At 40.7% G+C, this 17064-nt stretch overlaps 1 long non-coding RNA gene across 1 annotated transcript in view; it reads left to right on the top strand.

The window, feature by feature from the left end:
* The window catches only part of LOC116755670, a 67907-nt gene that overhangs the window by 30510 nt on the left and 20333 nt on the right, over positions 1-17064 (top strand). Inside the window, exon 2 of the long non-coding RNA XR_004350424.1 lies at positions 4670-4826. This is a non-coding gene — a long non-coding RNA (uncharacterized LOC116755670). The remainder of the gene's footprint in view (positions 1-4669; positions 4827-17064) is intronic.

Below are 17064 nucleotides of genomic sequence, written 5' to 3'. Positions count from 1 at the left end.
ATATAATCATCACTAGCTTTACCTATTTCAAATTTTTAGCTAAGCGAATTTTAGATTGGTTTTGTGTTGTTTTCTAGCTGTTCACTATTTGTTTCTATTAAATGTGTAGGAATTTATAGAACGGGTCCGTATTTTGCCCCTATACTTGTCATCTTAGGTCTGTGGAAGTATCATGTAAAAACAGGTATTTACAATTCTGGGCTTGAACTAAACTGCTGAAACAGTTTATTTGTAACCAAGGATCACCCAGTTCATCTTCTTTTTCAGATGTAACATGTACTGGACCATGAAAACAGCTATGACAAAGAGCTTTCTTCGGAGCCTAAGTCATGTTACCTGCTCACTGGGGCATCCTCTTTACATAGCCTGTCACCATGATTCTAGCTCCATCTGATTGGAACAGAGATTGATCATGGAAAGAAGCGAGCCTATGTAGAACGTTACTTCCTAGCAGAGTGCCCAGGAAAAGGGTGCCAAGGAAAACCCAGGCAGGTCCTTTGCACATGGACACATGAGATCATGTAGTGACCTCCTCCCAGAAAAGACTCTTACTAATAAGAATCTTTCCTTTTTACTTATTCCCTTTCAGCTTCCTTTGTGGCTTGATAACTGGGTGCAAGCTTCACCCTGACATCTTGATTTTAAATATATAAAAGGGATTTTTGTGGTCTACTCTGTACCCCAGGCTCATTGGTATATTCTCTGCATGTTTCAGGTGAGAGCTAGGTCAGTTCCCTGTGAGATCAGGGTGTGAGTGGAGGAGACTGTGTCCCTTTCTTGACTCTTCATGTCCTTCTAGAGATGTTCTGACTCCTTCTTATCATTCAGACTTGGAACCAAAGAAATCAGATTTTATTCTAGAAACCAGCTGCCAAACCTTGAAGTCCCCCAACCTCAGGCTGGGTGGCAGTGATGGTCAAGTGCAAAGGGACAGTGTTCTTCCCTGACAATACTGAAGTCATTGCTGAGTCTTCTCCACATTCTTAGGAAGCAGACAAGTTAGTAAGTAGTTACCTTACTTCTATACCGACAGAGGAACTGGCAAGAGAATTAAACCTCTCAGTTTCTGGGGCTCTCGTTTAGACTCCACGCTGTGTTGTCATTCAGGCTCCTGGCCTTTGCTCTGTTCCTGGCTCATCCCAGAGGAAACGGGCCAGACTCCATCACCTGGTTGGCCTGTGAGTTCTCCCCCTCTTTCCCAGTCTCTCCTTGTTAATTATCAGCACAGACAACCCCCATGTGATAAGACTCTATAAAATCCTCCCGGGCCTCAAGTGATGAGGGTAAGAACTAAAAAAATGTCTCTGCCGTGGAAGCTAATTATGTATTTTTAATTAATTGTTCCAATTAGTCCCACTCTTTTCAGTTATGTTACTCTATAACAGTGTCAGCTGGGATGCTTCTGGAAGTAGAAATTTCTGTAATGGTCAGGTACTCGTCAATTAAAACTCTTACTCTATGCAATTAGCTTTTTGTGTTTTCATGGCAACGTTGGGGTGTATGAGAAGCAGCATGGATGCAGCTTACTCTAGAATGAATGGCATCAATCCATTTCTATCCTATAATTTTGATAGTGTATATATATTTTATTCTAGAGAAAAGTCAGCCATCAAAGATAGTACAATTAATGATGAAATAATTGTAAAAGACCTAGTCTTGCCCCTTTATTTATTAAATTTTGTAATGTAAAATTGGACAAACAAACAATAATAGCAGCAGATGGTGTATAGTTAAATATAGTATATATTTGGAGGCAAATGGCTTTCAAAGATTTCAACTAAGCCCTTTGAAAGCGTATTTAACATATTATTGTCACGGCTATTTGTGATTAGCATATTTATTTGGTCACTAGAATCAGGCTTCTTCAGGATCACAAATAAGAAAGAAGAGGATAGGCTGGTTTTAGTTACCTACCTGGGCCTCCTAAAACTTTTTTCTCTCAGATATTCAGGATTTTCCTTCTGTAGCCTAAAATTTTATTGTACAGTAAAGTTGGCTTTCAAATAGAGCTAAGCACAGCATGACAGTTATTGCATGATTGTTTAATAATTAGAATTCTTTTTACCACAGTCTGTTTTTTAAACATATTATGAACCATTACAAACATACAGAAAAGTACACAAAACATAAATATATAGCTCAATGGTTACTCATGAAGTAAATATCCATGTAAGCACACCAAAGTCAAGAAGTAAAATATTGAGAGCAGCCCTTAAGTCCTCCTCATGTCTCTTCCCAGTCACTCCTTGTGCCTCTCAAAAAGCAACTACTTTGAAGCAATTTCATTCGGCATTCATTTTCACGTTTTGGGAAGATGGCTGTTGGTCTCGTTGCTTCTTTAAAAGCAATTTTCTTTGTATGCTAACTGCGTTTAAAATTTCTCTTTGTTTTTGGCTTTCAGCAGTTTTACTGTGATTTGCCTAGTGAAGTCCGAGGCGAGGACTTCCTTATTTATCCTATTTGGAGTTCACAGGACTTCTTGAATCCACAATTTATTGTTTTTCATCATTTTGGAAAATTCTCAGCCACTATTTTTTTTTTTTCTTTTTCTTTTTTGGGGTACGCGGGACTCTCACTGTTGTGGCCTCTCCTGTTGCGGAGCACAGGCTCTGGACGCGCAGGCTCAGCGGCCATGACTCACGGGCCCAGCTGCTCCGCGGCATGTGGGATCTTCCCAGACCGGGGCACGAACCCCTGTCCTCCACGTCGGCAGGTGGACTCTCAACCACTGCGCCACCAGGGAAGCCCTCAGCCACTATTTCTTAAAGTGTTATTTTGGACTCATTTTTTTCTTTCCTTTCTCTCTAGGATTCTGGAAGTATGTTGGAGTTTCTCACTATTTTTTCTACCCTCTTTAAAAAATATTTTCCAACTTTTTGTCTCTGTATGTTAAGTATTTTTTTTCTTACTTTATTCACTAATTTTAGTTCATTAAGTCTTTTTTCAATTCTGTATAAATTGCTCTAAACTGATCCATTGAGGTCTTAATTTTGGTTATCGTATTTTTTGATTCTAGAATTTCTACTTAGTTCTTTTTCAATTTGAAATGTCCTTTAAAAATAAATTCTATTCTGTGCTGAATTCATAATCTGGTCTTTTAACTCCTTAAAAGAGTAAGCATAGTTTTGTTTTTATGCTTTCTATATTTTGTTACTATTCATGACATACCATACTTTGATGAATGTCAGAAAGATGATGTGATGTTTCCCTAGACAATGGTATTCAATGTGTTATTGATGTGGTGATATCAAAAGAGCCAACTAAGATTCTCTTTGGATTGATCCATAGACTTTTTTCTTTTTGTCATGAAAAATTCACAGTCTGTACTGAAGTAGAGGAAAATGTATGAGAACTCACAAGAATCCATTACTCAGTTTCAACAATTATCAACGTTTAGCAACCATAGTTATCTTAAAGTTCATGCCTGATAAATCTAATACCTGGATCCACTGTGGGTCTATTTCCATTGTCTGTTGGCTCTATGTCTCTTTTTCTTGTCTTCTTGCTATTATTTCTTTGGGTTTCAGAAACTGTATTGAAAAATTATTTGTAGAAATAATTTGATGTGTAGGATAATTTCTTTCTGTAGGGAAGATTTATGTTTTCTTCTGCTACATGCCTGGCAGCTCTTGAATCTGGAATCATCTTAATCCAATTTCAGGGACGAAGATGATTCAAAGCTGAGCTGAAACGGCTGCAAGAACCAGTCTCCTTTGGGTCACTCTGTTAGGGTGACCTAGGCTCTCTTACCAAGTCCAAGACGACAACATTTGTGATTTTATCTCCATGAAACTGCTAAAAGTGCTGCATAGCCCTTTGGCTGCCTCTTCCTGAATTGGTAAATTCCGTCAGAGGAAAAACCCAAACATTAGATCTTTACTATCTCATTAACTGTCCAGTGCTTTCAAGCAGAATCAATATATGTGTATTATGAATATGTGTGTGTACATTAGTTATCCTCAGAAAGAAGATTGGTCCAGATCTGCTGGTCTTCCATTACTAGAAGCGAAAGCCTATTCTACACATCTTAAACAATCTATCATCCTACAGTCTTTTTTACTAATCATTTTTAAAGGGCAACTTGAATTGTAGTATACAATGATTGCTTATGGATTAATTGATTTCTATATCTACCAGTAAGAATTTATTAATCGCTGTTTCTGTAAGCTGTTTGTTTACTCTCGGGTCCTTTTCTCATTCTGATTTGTGTCACAATACAGGCTCTCTGACTCTTTGGCTTCCAAGTAGGTGTACCCAAAGAAGGCCCTGGTAGAAAATTGGAGGGTGAGAGTAGGGCAGAGATGTCAGGGTATTCTTACCTCTATTTTTGCTTCCTTTGGTGTCTCTGGCAGTAGCTGGGTCTCCTTCATGGTCTAGCTCTTACTGAAAGGCTCTGGCTTCTGGGTTGTGGTAACATATCTCCTCCCATTGTTTCCCCCACCCCTAAAAACGATAGAGTATTCCTACAGTTGCTAACCTGTGGGTTGCCTTACTCTTTTTGGCTTCTCAACCCTTCTATCACTGTGTAATCAGTGATACCTCTAAATTTACCTCCAAATTCCCACCATATAATAATACCCCCTATTTTAAAGACCTAGTGCAGTTACTTTACCTGTCTATAGGGTTTTGTTACAGTACGAAACGTGTAATACGCAGTACTTATCCGCAGGAAAGGTACGGTCTTGACAAGGAACAAAAGACGTCTGTATATGAAGAAATGACAGATGACCATGTGTTAAGTGTCAGCTTTGATGGATTTACACAAGAAGGCCAAAGCAGCTCAAGGAAGGGAGACACCCTGGAATCCTCAGGACCTTTTGGTGGAGGTAAGTCAGGTTGTGTGGTAGAATAGAATAGAAAACTCTCCAGGTGGAGCTGAAATAAGAAGTTTCTGGAAAACAAAACTCTAGATCAAAATCTGCATGGAAAAGTAGCTTTTGAAATTATTTTCCATTCAAACTAATGACATATATGAGTAACTTGGTGATTCTCGTGCATGCTTTGAAAAATCTTTAAACTTCGAAAAACCTTTAAAACCAATGTGACGGCATTTTCTCTTTTTTTTAAGATTTAATTTTATTTATTTTTGGCTGCATCGGGTCTTCGTTGCTGCGCATGGGCTTTCTCTAGTTGCAGCGAGCGGGGGCTACTTTTCATTGTGGTGCACAGGCTTCTCATTGCGGTGGCTTCTCTTGTTGTGGAGCATGGACTCTATGCACGTGGGCTTCAGGAGTTGTGGCTCGCGGGCTCTAGAGTTCAGGCTCGGTAGTTGTGGCGCACAGGCTTAGTTGCTCTGTGGCATGTGGGATCTTCCTGGACCAGGGATCAAACCTGTGTCCCCTTCATTGGCAGGTGGATTCTTATCCACTGTGTCACCAGGGAAGTCCCTGTGATGGCATTTTCAATCTCACTTTACACATTTGGTCTTACTAGTTCATAAACTTGAGCTTCACTGGAAATAACCCTGCATTCACTGGAAATAACCATTGCAGTCATTCACTGCAAACAAGTTCTGTCATTTCAGATGCTACCAAAAGACAACCGATTGAAAACTGAGCGATGAGTGGTAGTCAAAGAACTCTTGAGCAGATACGTAGTTTTCCAGTGAATAAGGGTTCATGATGGGTGCATGATGAAATGCTCTTTCTAAGCCAGGATGTGACTCTACTTTTGGGTGGACTGAGGCATTTGAAGTAAGTTGGGGGATAGAAGGTGTTGTGTGAAACCAATTATTTGTATGTGGATTGTTATCCTGGAGCTCATTTTTATCGTGTTGCCAGGCTGTGGTCAAGCCCAGTGCTGGGGGATGAACATTCCTCTAGTTTGGTGTATACTGTTTCTGGGCAGTCAGTGGAAAGAGCATTGAATTTGGAGTCAGATCTAACTTGGAGACCCCTCTTGGATCTTCCTTGGCTATTTGATCTTGGGGAAAGCATTTAACTTCTTGAGTTTCACCTTCCTTATCTACAAATTATTAAGAGTATTGCAATCTCGTAGGAGACTGTTGTAATAATTTAGGTGAAAGTGCTTAGTAAACTCTTACAAATGTAGCTATTTCTTGCACAAACATTTGAGCTGCCCCACTATGTCTAAGCTATTGTGCTTGGCCAGGTTAGAAAATTTGCTGGGGGAGAGATCGTAGGCACCTAATGGTACTTCTACATAGGACCTTGTCCTTATAAAACAGGCAAGGGAGAATCACATAATTTTCTTTCTTGCTTTTTTATTTTTCATTTTTCAATTGCCACTCCTAAAACTGACTTATAGAATATTTGCATTCATTGTACATATTGCTCAGACTATGTGCTTGGCTCTGCTCCAAAGGTGGAAGTTGAAATAAATGTTCCTATTATAACTAAACTCTATCTCCTTCCCTCTCTTGTATCCTGGGGTCCTTATGATATATACACTGCATAAAAGGCACATGAAATAACAAGTCATTATTTGCAAAGTACATTTTTTTCCTCTCTGGGGCCTTATTAGCAATTGACAATCTTAAAATTTTATCTCCCAAGCAGGGTCCTCATCAGGTATTCCTTGACTCCATTCTGTTAAGCATCTTCACCAATCATTATTAAGCCACCTACTAAAAATCAGGGGAAAAAAACCAGCTCAAGGGAGCCTCCCCCGACCCCTACTGCAAGCTAATAGCTTCCCCTATCCAGAACAAATGCTAAAACTGGTCAGAAGTCACATTATTTACTCTCAGAATAATAGTCTTTTGCAGTTTATGCTTATCTTGTCACCCAACCACAGTAATAATATGTTTGACATGAACTGCATACTAATTACTTTTATTATTCCAGAAGTTTCATTAGCAACAGTCCTCCCTTGCCCCCAATACTCCCAAACTCCCGAATGTCTAAAAATACCATCTTAACTATATCCCCGAAGACAAAATAAATTCCAGCATACACATTTTATATTTGTTCCTCCACCTCGCTCCCACCCTTGCCGAATCTTTCAGCCATCACACCAAAAATGCTAAAAGTCAGAAAGAATATCATTATGATTTCTCAAAAAGAGCGCTTACTCTGAACTTAAGAGGACTTTAAGAATCTTCTCTTAACTCAGACCTGAGAGACAGTTGGACACTTTCTCCCTTCCTTAAGACAAACAAACAAATTATGGTCTGTACAGATTTTTAATTTTATTAACCAGTTTTCAGCTTTTAGAAGCCTAGAAAATAAATGTAAATACCGAACTTCTGAATGCCAAGATTTAACTTGGAATTTGAAAGTGGATAATGAAGAAACTTGAGGCAGTCAAAATAAATGAAATAGCCTCCATGGATCACATTCAAACTTCTGTTTTAAGCAAAATTTGGGCAAGTGGTTCATAGCAGATTAGAAGTAGTGACTCGGAAATGGAAATGTGGTTGCCCTGTGTTGTAGTCAGTTTGAACTGCCACAATAAAATACCATAGATGGGGTGGCTTAAACAAGACACTTATTTCTCCCAGTTCTGGAAGCTTGGAAGAACAAGGTGAAGGTGCAGTCCTATTTTTCCTAGTCCTCTTCCTGGCTTGCAGACAGTCAGCTTCTCACGTGGCCTTTCCTCAGAGCACGTGTGTGAGGAGAAAGAGAGAGCAAACTCCCTGGTGTCTTTTCTTTTAAGGGCACTAATCCCATCATGAGGGTCCCATCCTCATGACTTCATATAAACTTACTTACCTCTCAAAGGCCCCATGTTCAAATACTATCACCATACCATTGGGAGTTAGGATTTCAACATGTGAATTTTAGGGGGACAAAATTCAGTCCATAGCGCTCTGCAAAAGTCAGATATACCAGCAGCAGCCAAAAGAGAAAGTAATCCCTTGATAGGGAGGGATCAAAGAAGAACTACTGTAACATTTTATTGTTAAAAGGGACCATTTAGTTCAGGAACATGTTGCTCTGTGGAGGTGAGTGGTTCCTGAGGGCATCATGGTTACTCATGTTCATAATAATGAGTCTGATTCATTTAAAAAAAGGATGAAATATCTTCAGTGCTCTCTGTTTAAGAGGGCACTGAAATGAATGTAATCTATTTTAGATTTATTGTTGTCAGCGTACTTAAAATATTGGTGTGTCTGCAGGTTGCAATCAGTCCTGTGAAACATCCATTTATGTGGAATGGTTGGTTTTCTGAAACCTGATAAATCTCATGCATTAATAAACAATAAGTATTTTTTAGGGTCAGTCAGTAGGATACCATTTCCAAAGAACAATTTTCTTTTAAACTGACTTATGCAAGAGCTAACAAAATTTAGTGTTGATATTTCAGCTGTTGAAAGCAATCCATCGGGTTCTTCACTACTTAGCACCAAGGTAGAAAAAATTTATCACAGTGCTCTTTTATCCAAGCATGTCTATGCATACCAATCTCATTGCCCTTTAATTTAAAGGTGGTAGTAGAGATCAGGGGTACAATAGAAGAGAAAACTTAGGTTTGACCACAGTTCTTCCACCTGGGCCAAGGAACAATGATTTCCTGACTTGTCTGCCTTTTGTCTTAGTGCCTTCTCTCCTGTTAGTAGCCTTTCTCTGGACCCTATTGTGATTGCAATGGCCAGATTTCCCTTTTTGCTGCCTGCCATACTTACCAACAAATCAGCATCCATCTCCACAGTGAGACTTATCTTGCCAAAAGTCGAGGATACTCGAAGACCATTGGCTGCAATTCCCTATATCAATCCCTACACTAGAGATGGCCTTGCCAATGGGACCGTAATAATTGACATTGCTTGGCAAAGCCTCCCCATACTCTGGATGATGTTTGGAAAGGTATAGTCGGCTTCTGCCTCTATACTTCTCTTTTTATATATGTTTTCATATATAAAAACCCCCATTTGGCTGATACAACCCTCTTTAGCTATATTAAAATCTTTGAGGTCTGGTCTTATCTTGCTGGCAGTGGTCCTGGGCTGTCTTGTTAAGGTGACACTGCAGATCTTGGTTATGAGCCATTATGTCCTGATTTTAGAGTTTATGCCTGGGTATAGTCTTATTCTTTTAAATCTGTGTTCTTGAGGAGGATGCCTCAGTGTAGTACCCCCAAATCAACAGGTACTGAATAACACTATGTACCAAGTGCTTTATCTGCTACTCACATCTAATCTATTAGCAAAGCCTAGTGGATATAAAAAATATATCCTGATTCTACTTCTCCTACTTCCACTGCTGTCAGTCTAGCCCAGGCCTCCACTCTTATTCATCTAGACACTGCCATGGTCTCCTAACAAGTCTCCCTTCTTCCAGTTTTGTCTGTTGGGCTTTTTCAACACAGCAGCCACATACAGATAGACTCATATCACTCTTCTGCTCAAATCATCCAACTGCTTCCTATGAGAGAATAAAATCCAAATGTTCATTGACTGGATACAAGGCCCTCCCTGGTGTAAGGGCACCTTCTTGATCTCATCTTCTAACATCTCCCCCTTGCTCACCCTTTGCACTTACGCTGGCCTCCAAATGCTTCTTTCGACATGCTAAGCATGGTCCTGCTTTGAGCCTTCCGCCCTTGCTGTACCCTTGTGGGGGCGCGGGATGGCGGGGGGGAGCGTGCAGTGGGTAGGCCTGTTTTTTCCCCTGATGTGTGCATGTCTAGGTCCCTCACTTCATTCAGGGTGCTGTTCATATGTCCTGTCGTTGGAGAAGCCCGCCCTGACCGCCCTATCTAAAATAAGAGCCTCCCACCCTATGCTGTATTCCTCTGTGTCTCTCCTTGCCCTGATCATTTATTTGCTCATTGATTTTTTTGGTTCAACTCCCTCCACTAAAACATAATCCCCACTAGAGTTGGTTCACAGCTATGTCCCCAGTTCCTAGAGCAGTGTCTGGCAACTAGTGTGCCTTCAGTAAATATTTGTTGGCTAACTGACAGAATGATTCCTTATCTAATTGAATCCTCACGGCACTTCGTTTAGGGGTTAGGTGCCTGTAATCTGATTTTGTAAAGAAACGGAAAAAGCAGGCCTACTAACTTGCTTAGAGAATGTAGATACTACAGAGCTGAGATTTGGATTTTGGTCCTCATGACCTGGTGTTCAGTGTCTCGTGCAGCACGCTTTTTTTTTTAAAGCATTTATTGTTCATTTATTTCTTTTTTTCCACAACTTTATTGGAGTATAATTGCTTTACAATGGTGTGTAAGTTTCTACTGTACAACAGAGTGAATCAGCTATACATATACATATATCCCCATATCCCCCCATATCCCCTCCCTCTTGAGCCTCCCTCCCACCCTCCCTATCCCACCCCTCTAGGTGGTCACAAAGCATTGAGTTGATCTCCCTGTGCAGCACCTTTTAACCCCCATCTAGTGATGTGGAGCTATAGGGCAATGTCAGTGAGTGCTGGGAGGTGGCCTTCCAGGACCTGGTCGTTGGCGTTCAGTGGCAGCACAGAATCATTAGGTTATTGCTGATTTTACAGCTGATGATGAAATTTCTCAAGAAGCTAAACTGTGGCCCATCCACATATCTATCAATCAGGACTCCTCAGTCTCAACACGGCGAATGCGGAGTTTAGTTTTCTATTTTCTTGACATTCTGTTCTGAATTAACAGGTCAGAAACTTAATGATTGGACCTTGTGTTGTGGTAGTTATTACTTACTTCCTCACCCTTTTTCAGATAGATAACAATAACAGGACCTAGAGTATATACAGACTGAATCCAGAGCCAGAAGACAGGAGGTTAACCAGATCAGAATCGTTCATTCAGGGATCGGAGTCCCATAACCAGCTACAGGTCCAAGATACAGAGTGTTAGATGTGACGTTTCCAGGATTTTCAGCAGTCAGGTCTTCTTTATCGATGGACTACTGCCCCATTGTAGGAGTGTCTGGTGTTAGACAGGGAGGACTCTAGAGACTAACCAAGTGCCCACACCTGCCTCTTAATGCCGCCTCGTGGGCCAGGGCAAAGGCAAGGTCAGGGGCACCTGTCGACCACATTGCCCTAGCAACTGGAAGCCAAATGGGCTCTATGGCTGGCTGCTGGTCTCTGTGTCAGTGTGGTTCGTCTCTGAATGGACAATGCTGACTGTCTGAGGTTGATGCCATTTGGTTTTTGTTTATGTGTAGGTAAAATTCTAAAGTCTTCTAGCCCCTCTTTTAACTTTAACAGCTGCCAGCACAAGTCTGCTGAAACTATGGGAAATAAGTGACTCTACATAAATATGTTTTTTTAAAAAGTAAGATGCAGGGCTTCCCTGGTGGCGCAGCGGTCGAGAGTCTGCCTGCCGATGCAGGGGACACGGGTTCGTGTCCCGGTCCGGGAAGATCCCACATTGCCGCGGAGCGGCTGGGTCCGTGAGCCATGGCCGCTGAGCCTGCGCGTCTGGAGCCTGTGCTCTGCAACGGGAGAGGCCACAACAGTGAGAGGCCCGCGTACTGCAAAAAAAAAAAAAAAAAAAAAGTAAGATGCAATGGGCTCAGCATGAGTCAGCATGTGGGAATACTGCTTAGGGGGCAAGTGTGACTCTGGAACTTGAAAACAGGAACCTAGCAAGAGGTCCTTTTTCCTACAAACAGCATTTTAACCATATATTTTTAGAACACCTATTATACGGTAGGTAGTGTGTTATATGCTGTGACACACAGACACAAGGTCAGACAGTTCTCAGGAAGCTCAGTATCTAGTGACTTCATTGTGGGTCACTTCGAGACTCTTGTGTTCCTATTTCCTTCAGCTTTCAAGAATTATAAAAGGGAACGTAAAAATTGAGATAAATGAAAAAGAAACTGATTAGTCTGAAGGTTTAATGATTTAATGATCAGTTAGAGGAAAGATACAGAGAACATACCATGCAGTTCATCCCCCTTCACACCTAATGAGGTGTCTGTGCAATGAGAGAGATGATACTAAGATACAATGGATGGAGAGACCCTTCCTTCTTGACCTTAAAGCAATGAAAATATTTGCATATATATTATGTATATCTTGTGTGTTTGCATATGTGTGTACACATATATACAAGCATACCTTGCTTTGTTGCACTTTGCAGATACTGCATTTTTACATATTGAAGGTTTGTGGCAACCCTGTGATGATTAAGTTTGTAAACACCATTTTTCCAACAACATTTGCTCACTTCATGTCTCTGTGTCACATTCTGGTAATTCTTGCAATATTTCAAACTGTTTCATTATTATTATATTTGTTATGATGATCTATGATCAGTGACCTTAAATGTTACAGTTGTAATTGTTTTGGGGTGCCATGAGCCGTGTTCATCTAAGACAGGGAATTAAACTGATAAATATTGTGAGTGTTCTGACTGTTCCATCGACTGGTATTCTCCCATCTCTCCTCTCTCCTCATGCCTCCCTATTTTCAGAGACACAACAATGTTGAAATTAAGCCAATTACTAACACTACAATGGCCTGTAAGTGTTCAAGTGTAAGAAAGAGTCTCATGTCTCTCACTTTAAGTCAAAAGTTAGAGATGATTAAGCTTAGTGAGAAAAGCATGTGGAAAGTTGAGATAGGCTGAAGTCTAGCCCTCTTGTGGCAAGAGCCATGCTGTGAATGCAAAGGAAAAGTTCTTGAAGGAAATTAAAAGTGCTACTCCAGTGAAGACATAAATGATTTAAAAAAAAAAAAAGTGAAACAGCCTTACTGCTGATATGGAGACAACTTCAGTGATCTGACTAGAAGATCAAACCAGTTTAAGGAAAGAAGCCATTTCCATAACATAAAAGTGCCAGGTGAAGCAGCAAGTGCTGATGTCTTAGAAGCTGCAGGAAGTCATCCAGAAGATCTAGCTAAGATAGTTCATGAAGGTGGCTACACTAAACAATAGATTTTCTAGGTGAAACAGCCTTATATTGGAAGAAGATGCCATCTAGAACTTTCATAGCTAGAGAGGAGAAGTCAATGCCTGGCTTCAAAGTTTCAAGGACAGACTGACTCTCTTGTTAGGGGCTGATGCAGCTGGTGACTTGAAGTTGAAGCCAATGCTCACTTATCATTCAAAAATCCTATGACCCTTAACAATTATGCTGAATCTACTCTGCCTGTGCCCTATAAATGGAACAACAAGACCTGGTAGACAGCACCTCTGTTTACAACATGGTTTAAGCCCACTCTTGAGACTACTGCTCAGAAAAAAAAGATTCCTTTCAAAATATTACTGCTCATTGACAGTGCACCTGCTCATCCAAGAGCTCTGATGGAGATATACAACAAGATTAGTGTTGTTTTCATGCCTGCTAGCACAACATTTATTCTGCAGCCTAATCATCGAGGAGTCATTTTTTAGACTTTCAAGTCTTCTTATTTAAGAAATATATTTCGTAAGGCTATGGTTGCCATAGATAGTGATTCCTCTGATGGATCTGGGCAAACTCAACTGAAAACCTTCTGGAAAGGATACACCATTCTAGATACCATTAAGAACATTTGTGATTCATGGGAAGAGGTCCAAATATCAACATTAACAGGAGTTTGGGAGAAGTTGATTTTAACCTTCATGGATGACTTGGAGGGGTTTGAGACCTCAGTGGAGGAAGTAGCTGCAGATAGAGTGGAAACAGCAAGAGAACTAGAAGTGGAGCCTGAAGCTGTGGCTGAATTGCTGCAATCTCATGGTTAAACTTTAATGGATGAAGAGTTGCTTCTTAATGATGAACAAAAAAGTGGTTTCTTGAGATGGAATCTACTCCTGGTGAAGATGTTATGAAGATTGTTGTAATGACAACAAAGGATTTATTTATTTATTTATCTTTAACATCTTTATTGGAGTATAATTGCTTTACAATGTTGTGTTAGCTTCTGCTGTATAACAAAGTGAATCAGCTATACGTATACATATATCCCCATATCCGCTCCCTCTTGTGTCTCCCTCCCACCCTCCCTATCTAACCCCATAGGTGATCACAAAGCACGGAGCTGATCTCCCTGTGCTATGCGGCTGCTTCCCACTAGCTATCTCTTTTGCATTTGGTAGTGTGTATATGTCCATGCCACTCTCTCACTTCTTCCCAGCTTACAACAAAGGATTTAGAATAGCACATAAACTTAGTTGATAAAGCAGTGGCAAGTTTTGAGAGGATTGACTCCAGTTTTGAAAGAAGTTCTACTGTGGGTAAAATGCTGTCAAACAGCCTTGCATGCTGCAGCGAGACCTTTCATGAAACAATGAGTCAGTCCATGCAGCAAACTTCGTTGTTGTCATATTTCAAGAAATTGCCACAGCCATCCCAACCTTCAGCATCCATCACCCTGACCAGTCAGCAGCCATCAACATCGAAGCAAGACTGTCCACCAGCAAAAAGATTAGGACTTGCTGAAGGCTCATATGATGGTTAGCATTTTTTAGCAAGAAAATATTTTTAAATTAAGATAAGTACATTACAGTTTTTAGACATATTACACACTGAATATACTATAGTGTAAACATAACTTTTATAAGCACTGGAAAACCAAAAAATTCGTGAGACCCACTTTGTTGGGATATTCGCTTTATTGTTGTGGTCTGGAACCAAACCCCCAATATCTCTGAGGTAAGCCTGTATTTGTGTCCCCCCCAAATTCATATGTTGAAGTCCTAACCCCCAGTACCTCAGAATGTAACTATATTTGGAGATAGGGTCTTTAAAGAGGTAATTAAGTTAAATTTGTTTATTGGGTTGGGCCCTAAAGCAACATGACTGGTATCCTTATAAGAAGAGATTAGGAAACAGACAGGCCCAGAGGAGAAACCATGTGAAGACACAGGGAGAAGACAGACATTTCTCTCGTAAGCCTGAGAGGCCTCAGAAGAAATCAACCCTGCCAACACCTTGATCTCAGACTTTTAGCCTCCAGGACTGTGGGGAAATACATCTCTGTTGGTTAAGCTACCTGGTCTGTAGTGCTTTGTGATGGCACCCCTAGCAAAATGACACAATACACAAAGTAAAAGGACTCTAGCGCTGGAGATTTTAAGTACTCAACAACTGCACATATGTAACAGGGCTAGCTTAGAAAGAAATATTCTCAGGTGCGGGATCATGCTGGACTGCTAAGCATAGTGGTGGGATGAGAAATAATCCTGGATACCCTAGCTCTGTGGATGTGAAGTGCTTTATGTCTCTACTAGCTCGTTCACTTAGTGAGTATTTTTTAAGTTCCTGCTATGTACCAGGAAGTGAACTAGGTACAGGAAATACAAGATGGATTGGCAAAAGGATTTGTCCTCAAGGAGCAGTTATGGCTGGCTCTTGCTTCAGTGTGGAAGTCTTATGATGAATATTTGAACAGGGCACCTAACTTCACAGGATGGTCGTTCCAGCTCTGTGTCCCGACGGTCACTGGACTACACTTGGTCTCTTTCTTACTTATTTCTCCTATTTTAAAGTCCTGTCTTTTATTGACCTCCTCCAGTTCTTTTCTTTCTTTTTTTAAATGACTAAGTGTTAGATATCAACCCAGGATTTGTAGTAGTTCAGTTAGGCTCCCAGGAAGTCATTCAGAGAACATGATGCAGTAAATCAGACTTTGTGTTAACTCTGACTTGGAGAGTTGCCATCTGTCTGACTCAGTTCCAGAAGAGAGAACCATCTCCTGTGACCTCTTCCCCTGTATTTCAGGCCATAAATAGGTGCTGGGGCCCTGCCAGGTTGGGTCACCGTGGCTCAAAAGGGACTGTCAGTTCCTCACAAACACTGCACAGCTGCAAAATGACTGTGCCACCCAAGGTGACTCATAAAATCTGCCCCTATAAAAGGGACTATTAGAAATGTCACCTCCTGGCTATCACTATAATGCAGTTATGAGTCTAGTTCTCAGCTGACTACCCAGAGTCCTCAGAAGAACCAAGAGAGAAATCTGGGAAACCTAACACTTTGATTTGCCCAAGGCAAGTGTTAGGAAGCAGTCAGAGTAGAACTTTTAGAGGCTATTTTTAATCTAGGATTGTGACAAAATATAAATGATGTTTGATACCTGCTTGTATTTAGTCAGGGTTCTCCAAAGAAACAGAAGGGGAGAGAGAGAGACAAAGATAAGAGGAGAGAGGAGAGAGAGAAAAGAGAGGAGAGAGAGAAAAGAGATTGATTCTAAGGCATTGACTCATGTGATTATGGGGCTTGCAAATCCAAAATCAGCAGGGCAGACCCGCAGGCTGGAAACTCAGACAGGGTTTCTATGTTGCAGTCTTGAAGCAGAATTTCTCTTTTATAGGAAACTTCAGTCTTTGCTCTTAAAGCCCTCCACTGATTGAAGGAGACCCGCTCACGTGTAAACAGAGAGTGATCTGCTTATTGTAGATGTTCATCACATCTGCAAAATGCCTTCTCAGCAACACCTAGGCCAGTGTTCGACCAAACAACTGGGCATCATAGCCTAGCCAAGTTGACACATAAAATGAACTGTCTTACTACTTTTAACTAAAAGAAGTAATCTGAATTTCTTAGCATGTTGTTGAATAAGAATCTTAATAAAGATAACTAGTAGTCACAAAAATTTACTAAACCTCGTTTGCCTCTCTTTGAATGCTTTCAGTCCTGGGGTTTTGAGCCACTGCTTCATAAGGCAGGCAGGTCCATCTTTGGATAACTCTTATGGTTGACAAGCCCGTGCTTGAATTTATTTATTTATTTTATTTTTTTTAATCTTTTTTTTTTTACATCTTTATTGGAGTATAATTGCTTTACAATGGTGTGTTAGTTTCTGCTTTATAACAAAGTGAATCAGTTATACATATACATATGTTCCCATAGCTCTTGCGTCTCCCTCCCTCCCACCCTCCCTATCCCACCCCTCCAGGCAGTCACAAAGCACCGAGCTGATCTCCCTGAGCTATGCAGCTGCTTCCCACTAGCTATCTATTTTACGTTTGGTAGTGTATATATGTCCATGCCTCTCTCTCGCTTTGTCACAGCTCACCCTTCCCCCTCCCCATATCCTCAAGTCCGTTCTCCAGTAGGTCTGTGTCTTTATTCCTGTCTTATCCCTAGGTTCTTCATGACACTTTTTTTCCTTAATTTCCATATATATGTGTTAGCAGACAGTATTTGTCTTTCTCTTTCTGACTTACTTCACTCTGTATGACAGACTCTAGGTCTATCCACCTCATTACAAATAGCTCAATTTC

This window comes from Phocoena sinus, chromosome 6 (assembly GCF_008692025.1).
Source record: "Phocoena sinus isolate mPhoSin1 chromosome 6, mPhoSin1.pri, whole genome shotgun sequence".
Classification (NCBI taxonomy): Eukaryota; Metazoa; Chordata; class Mammalia; order Artiodactyla; family Phocoenidae; genus Phocoena; species Phocoena sinus.
This window is presented reverse-complemented; position numbering and strand designations above follow the sequence as displayed.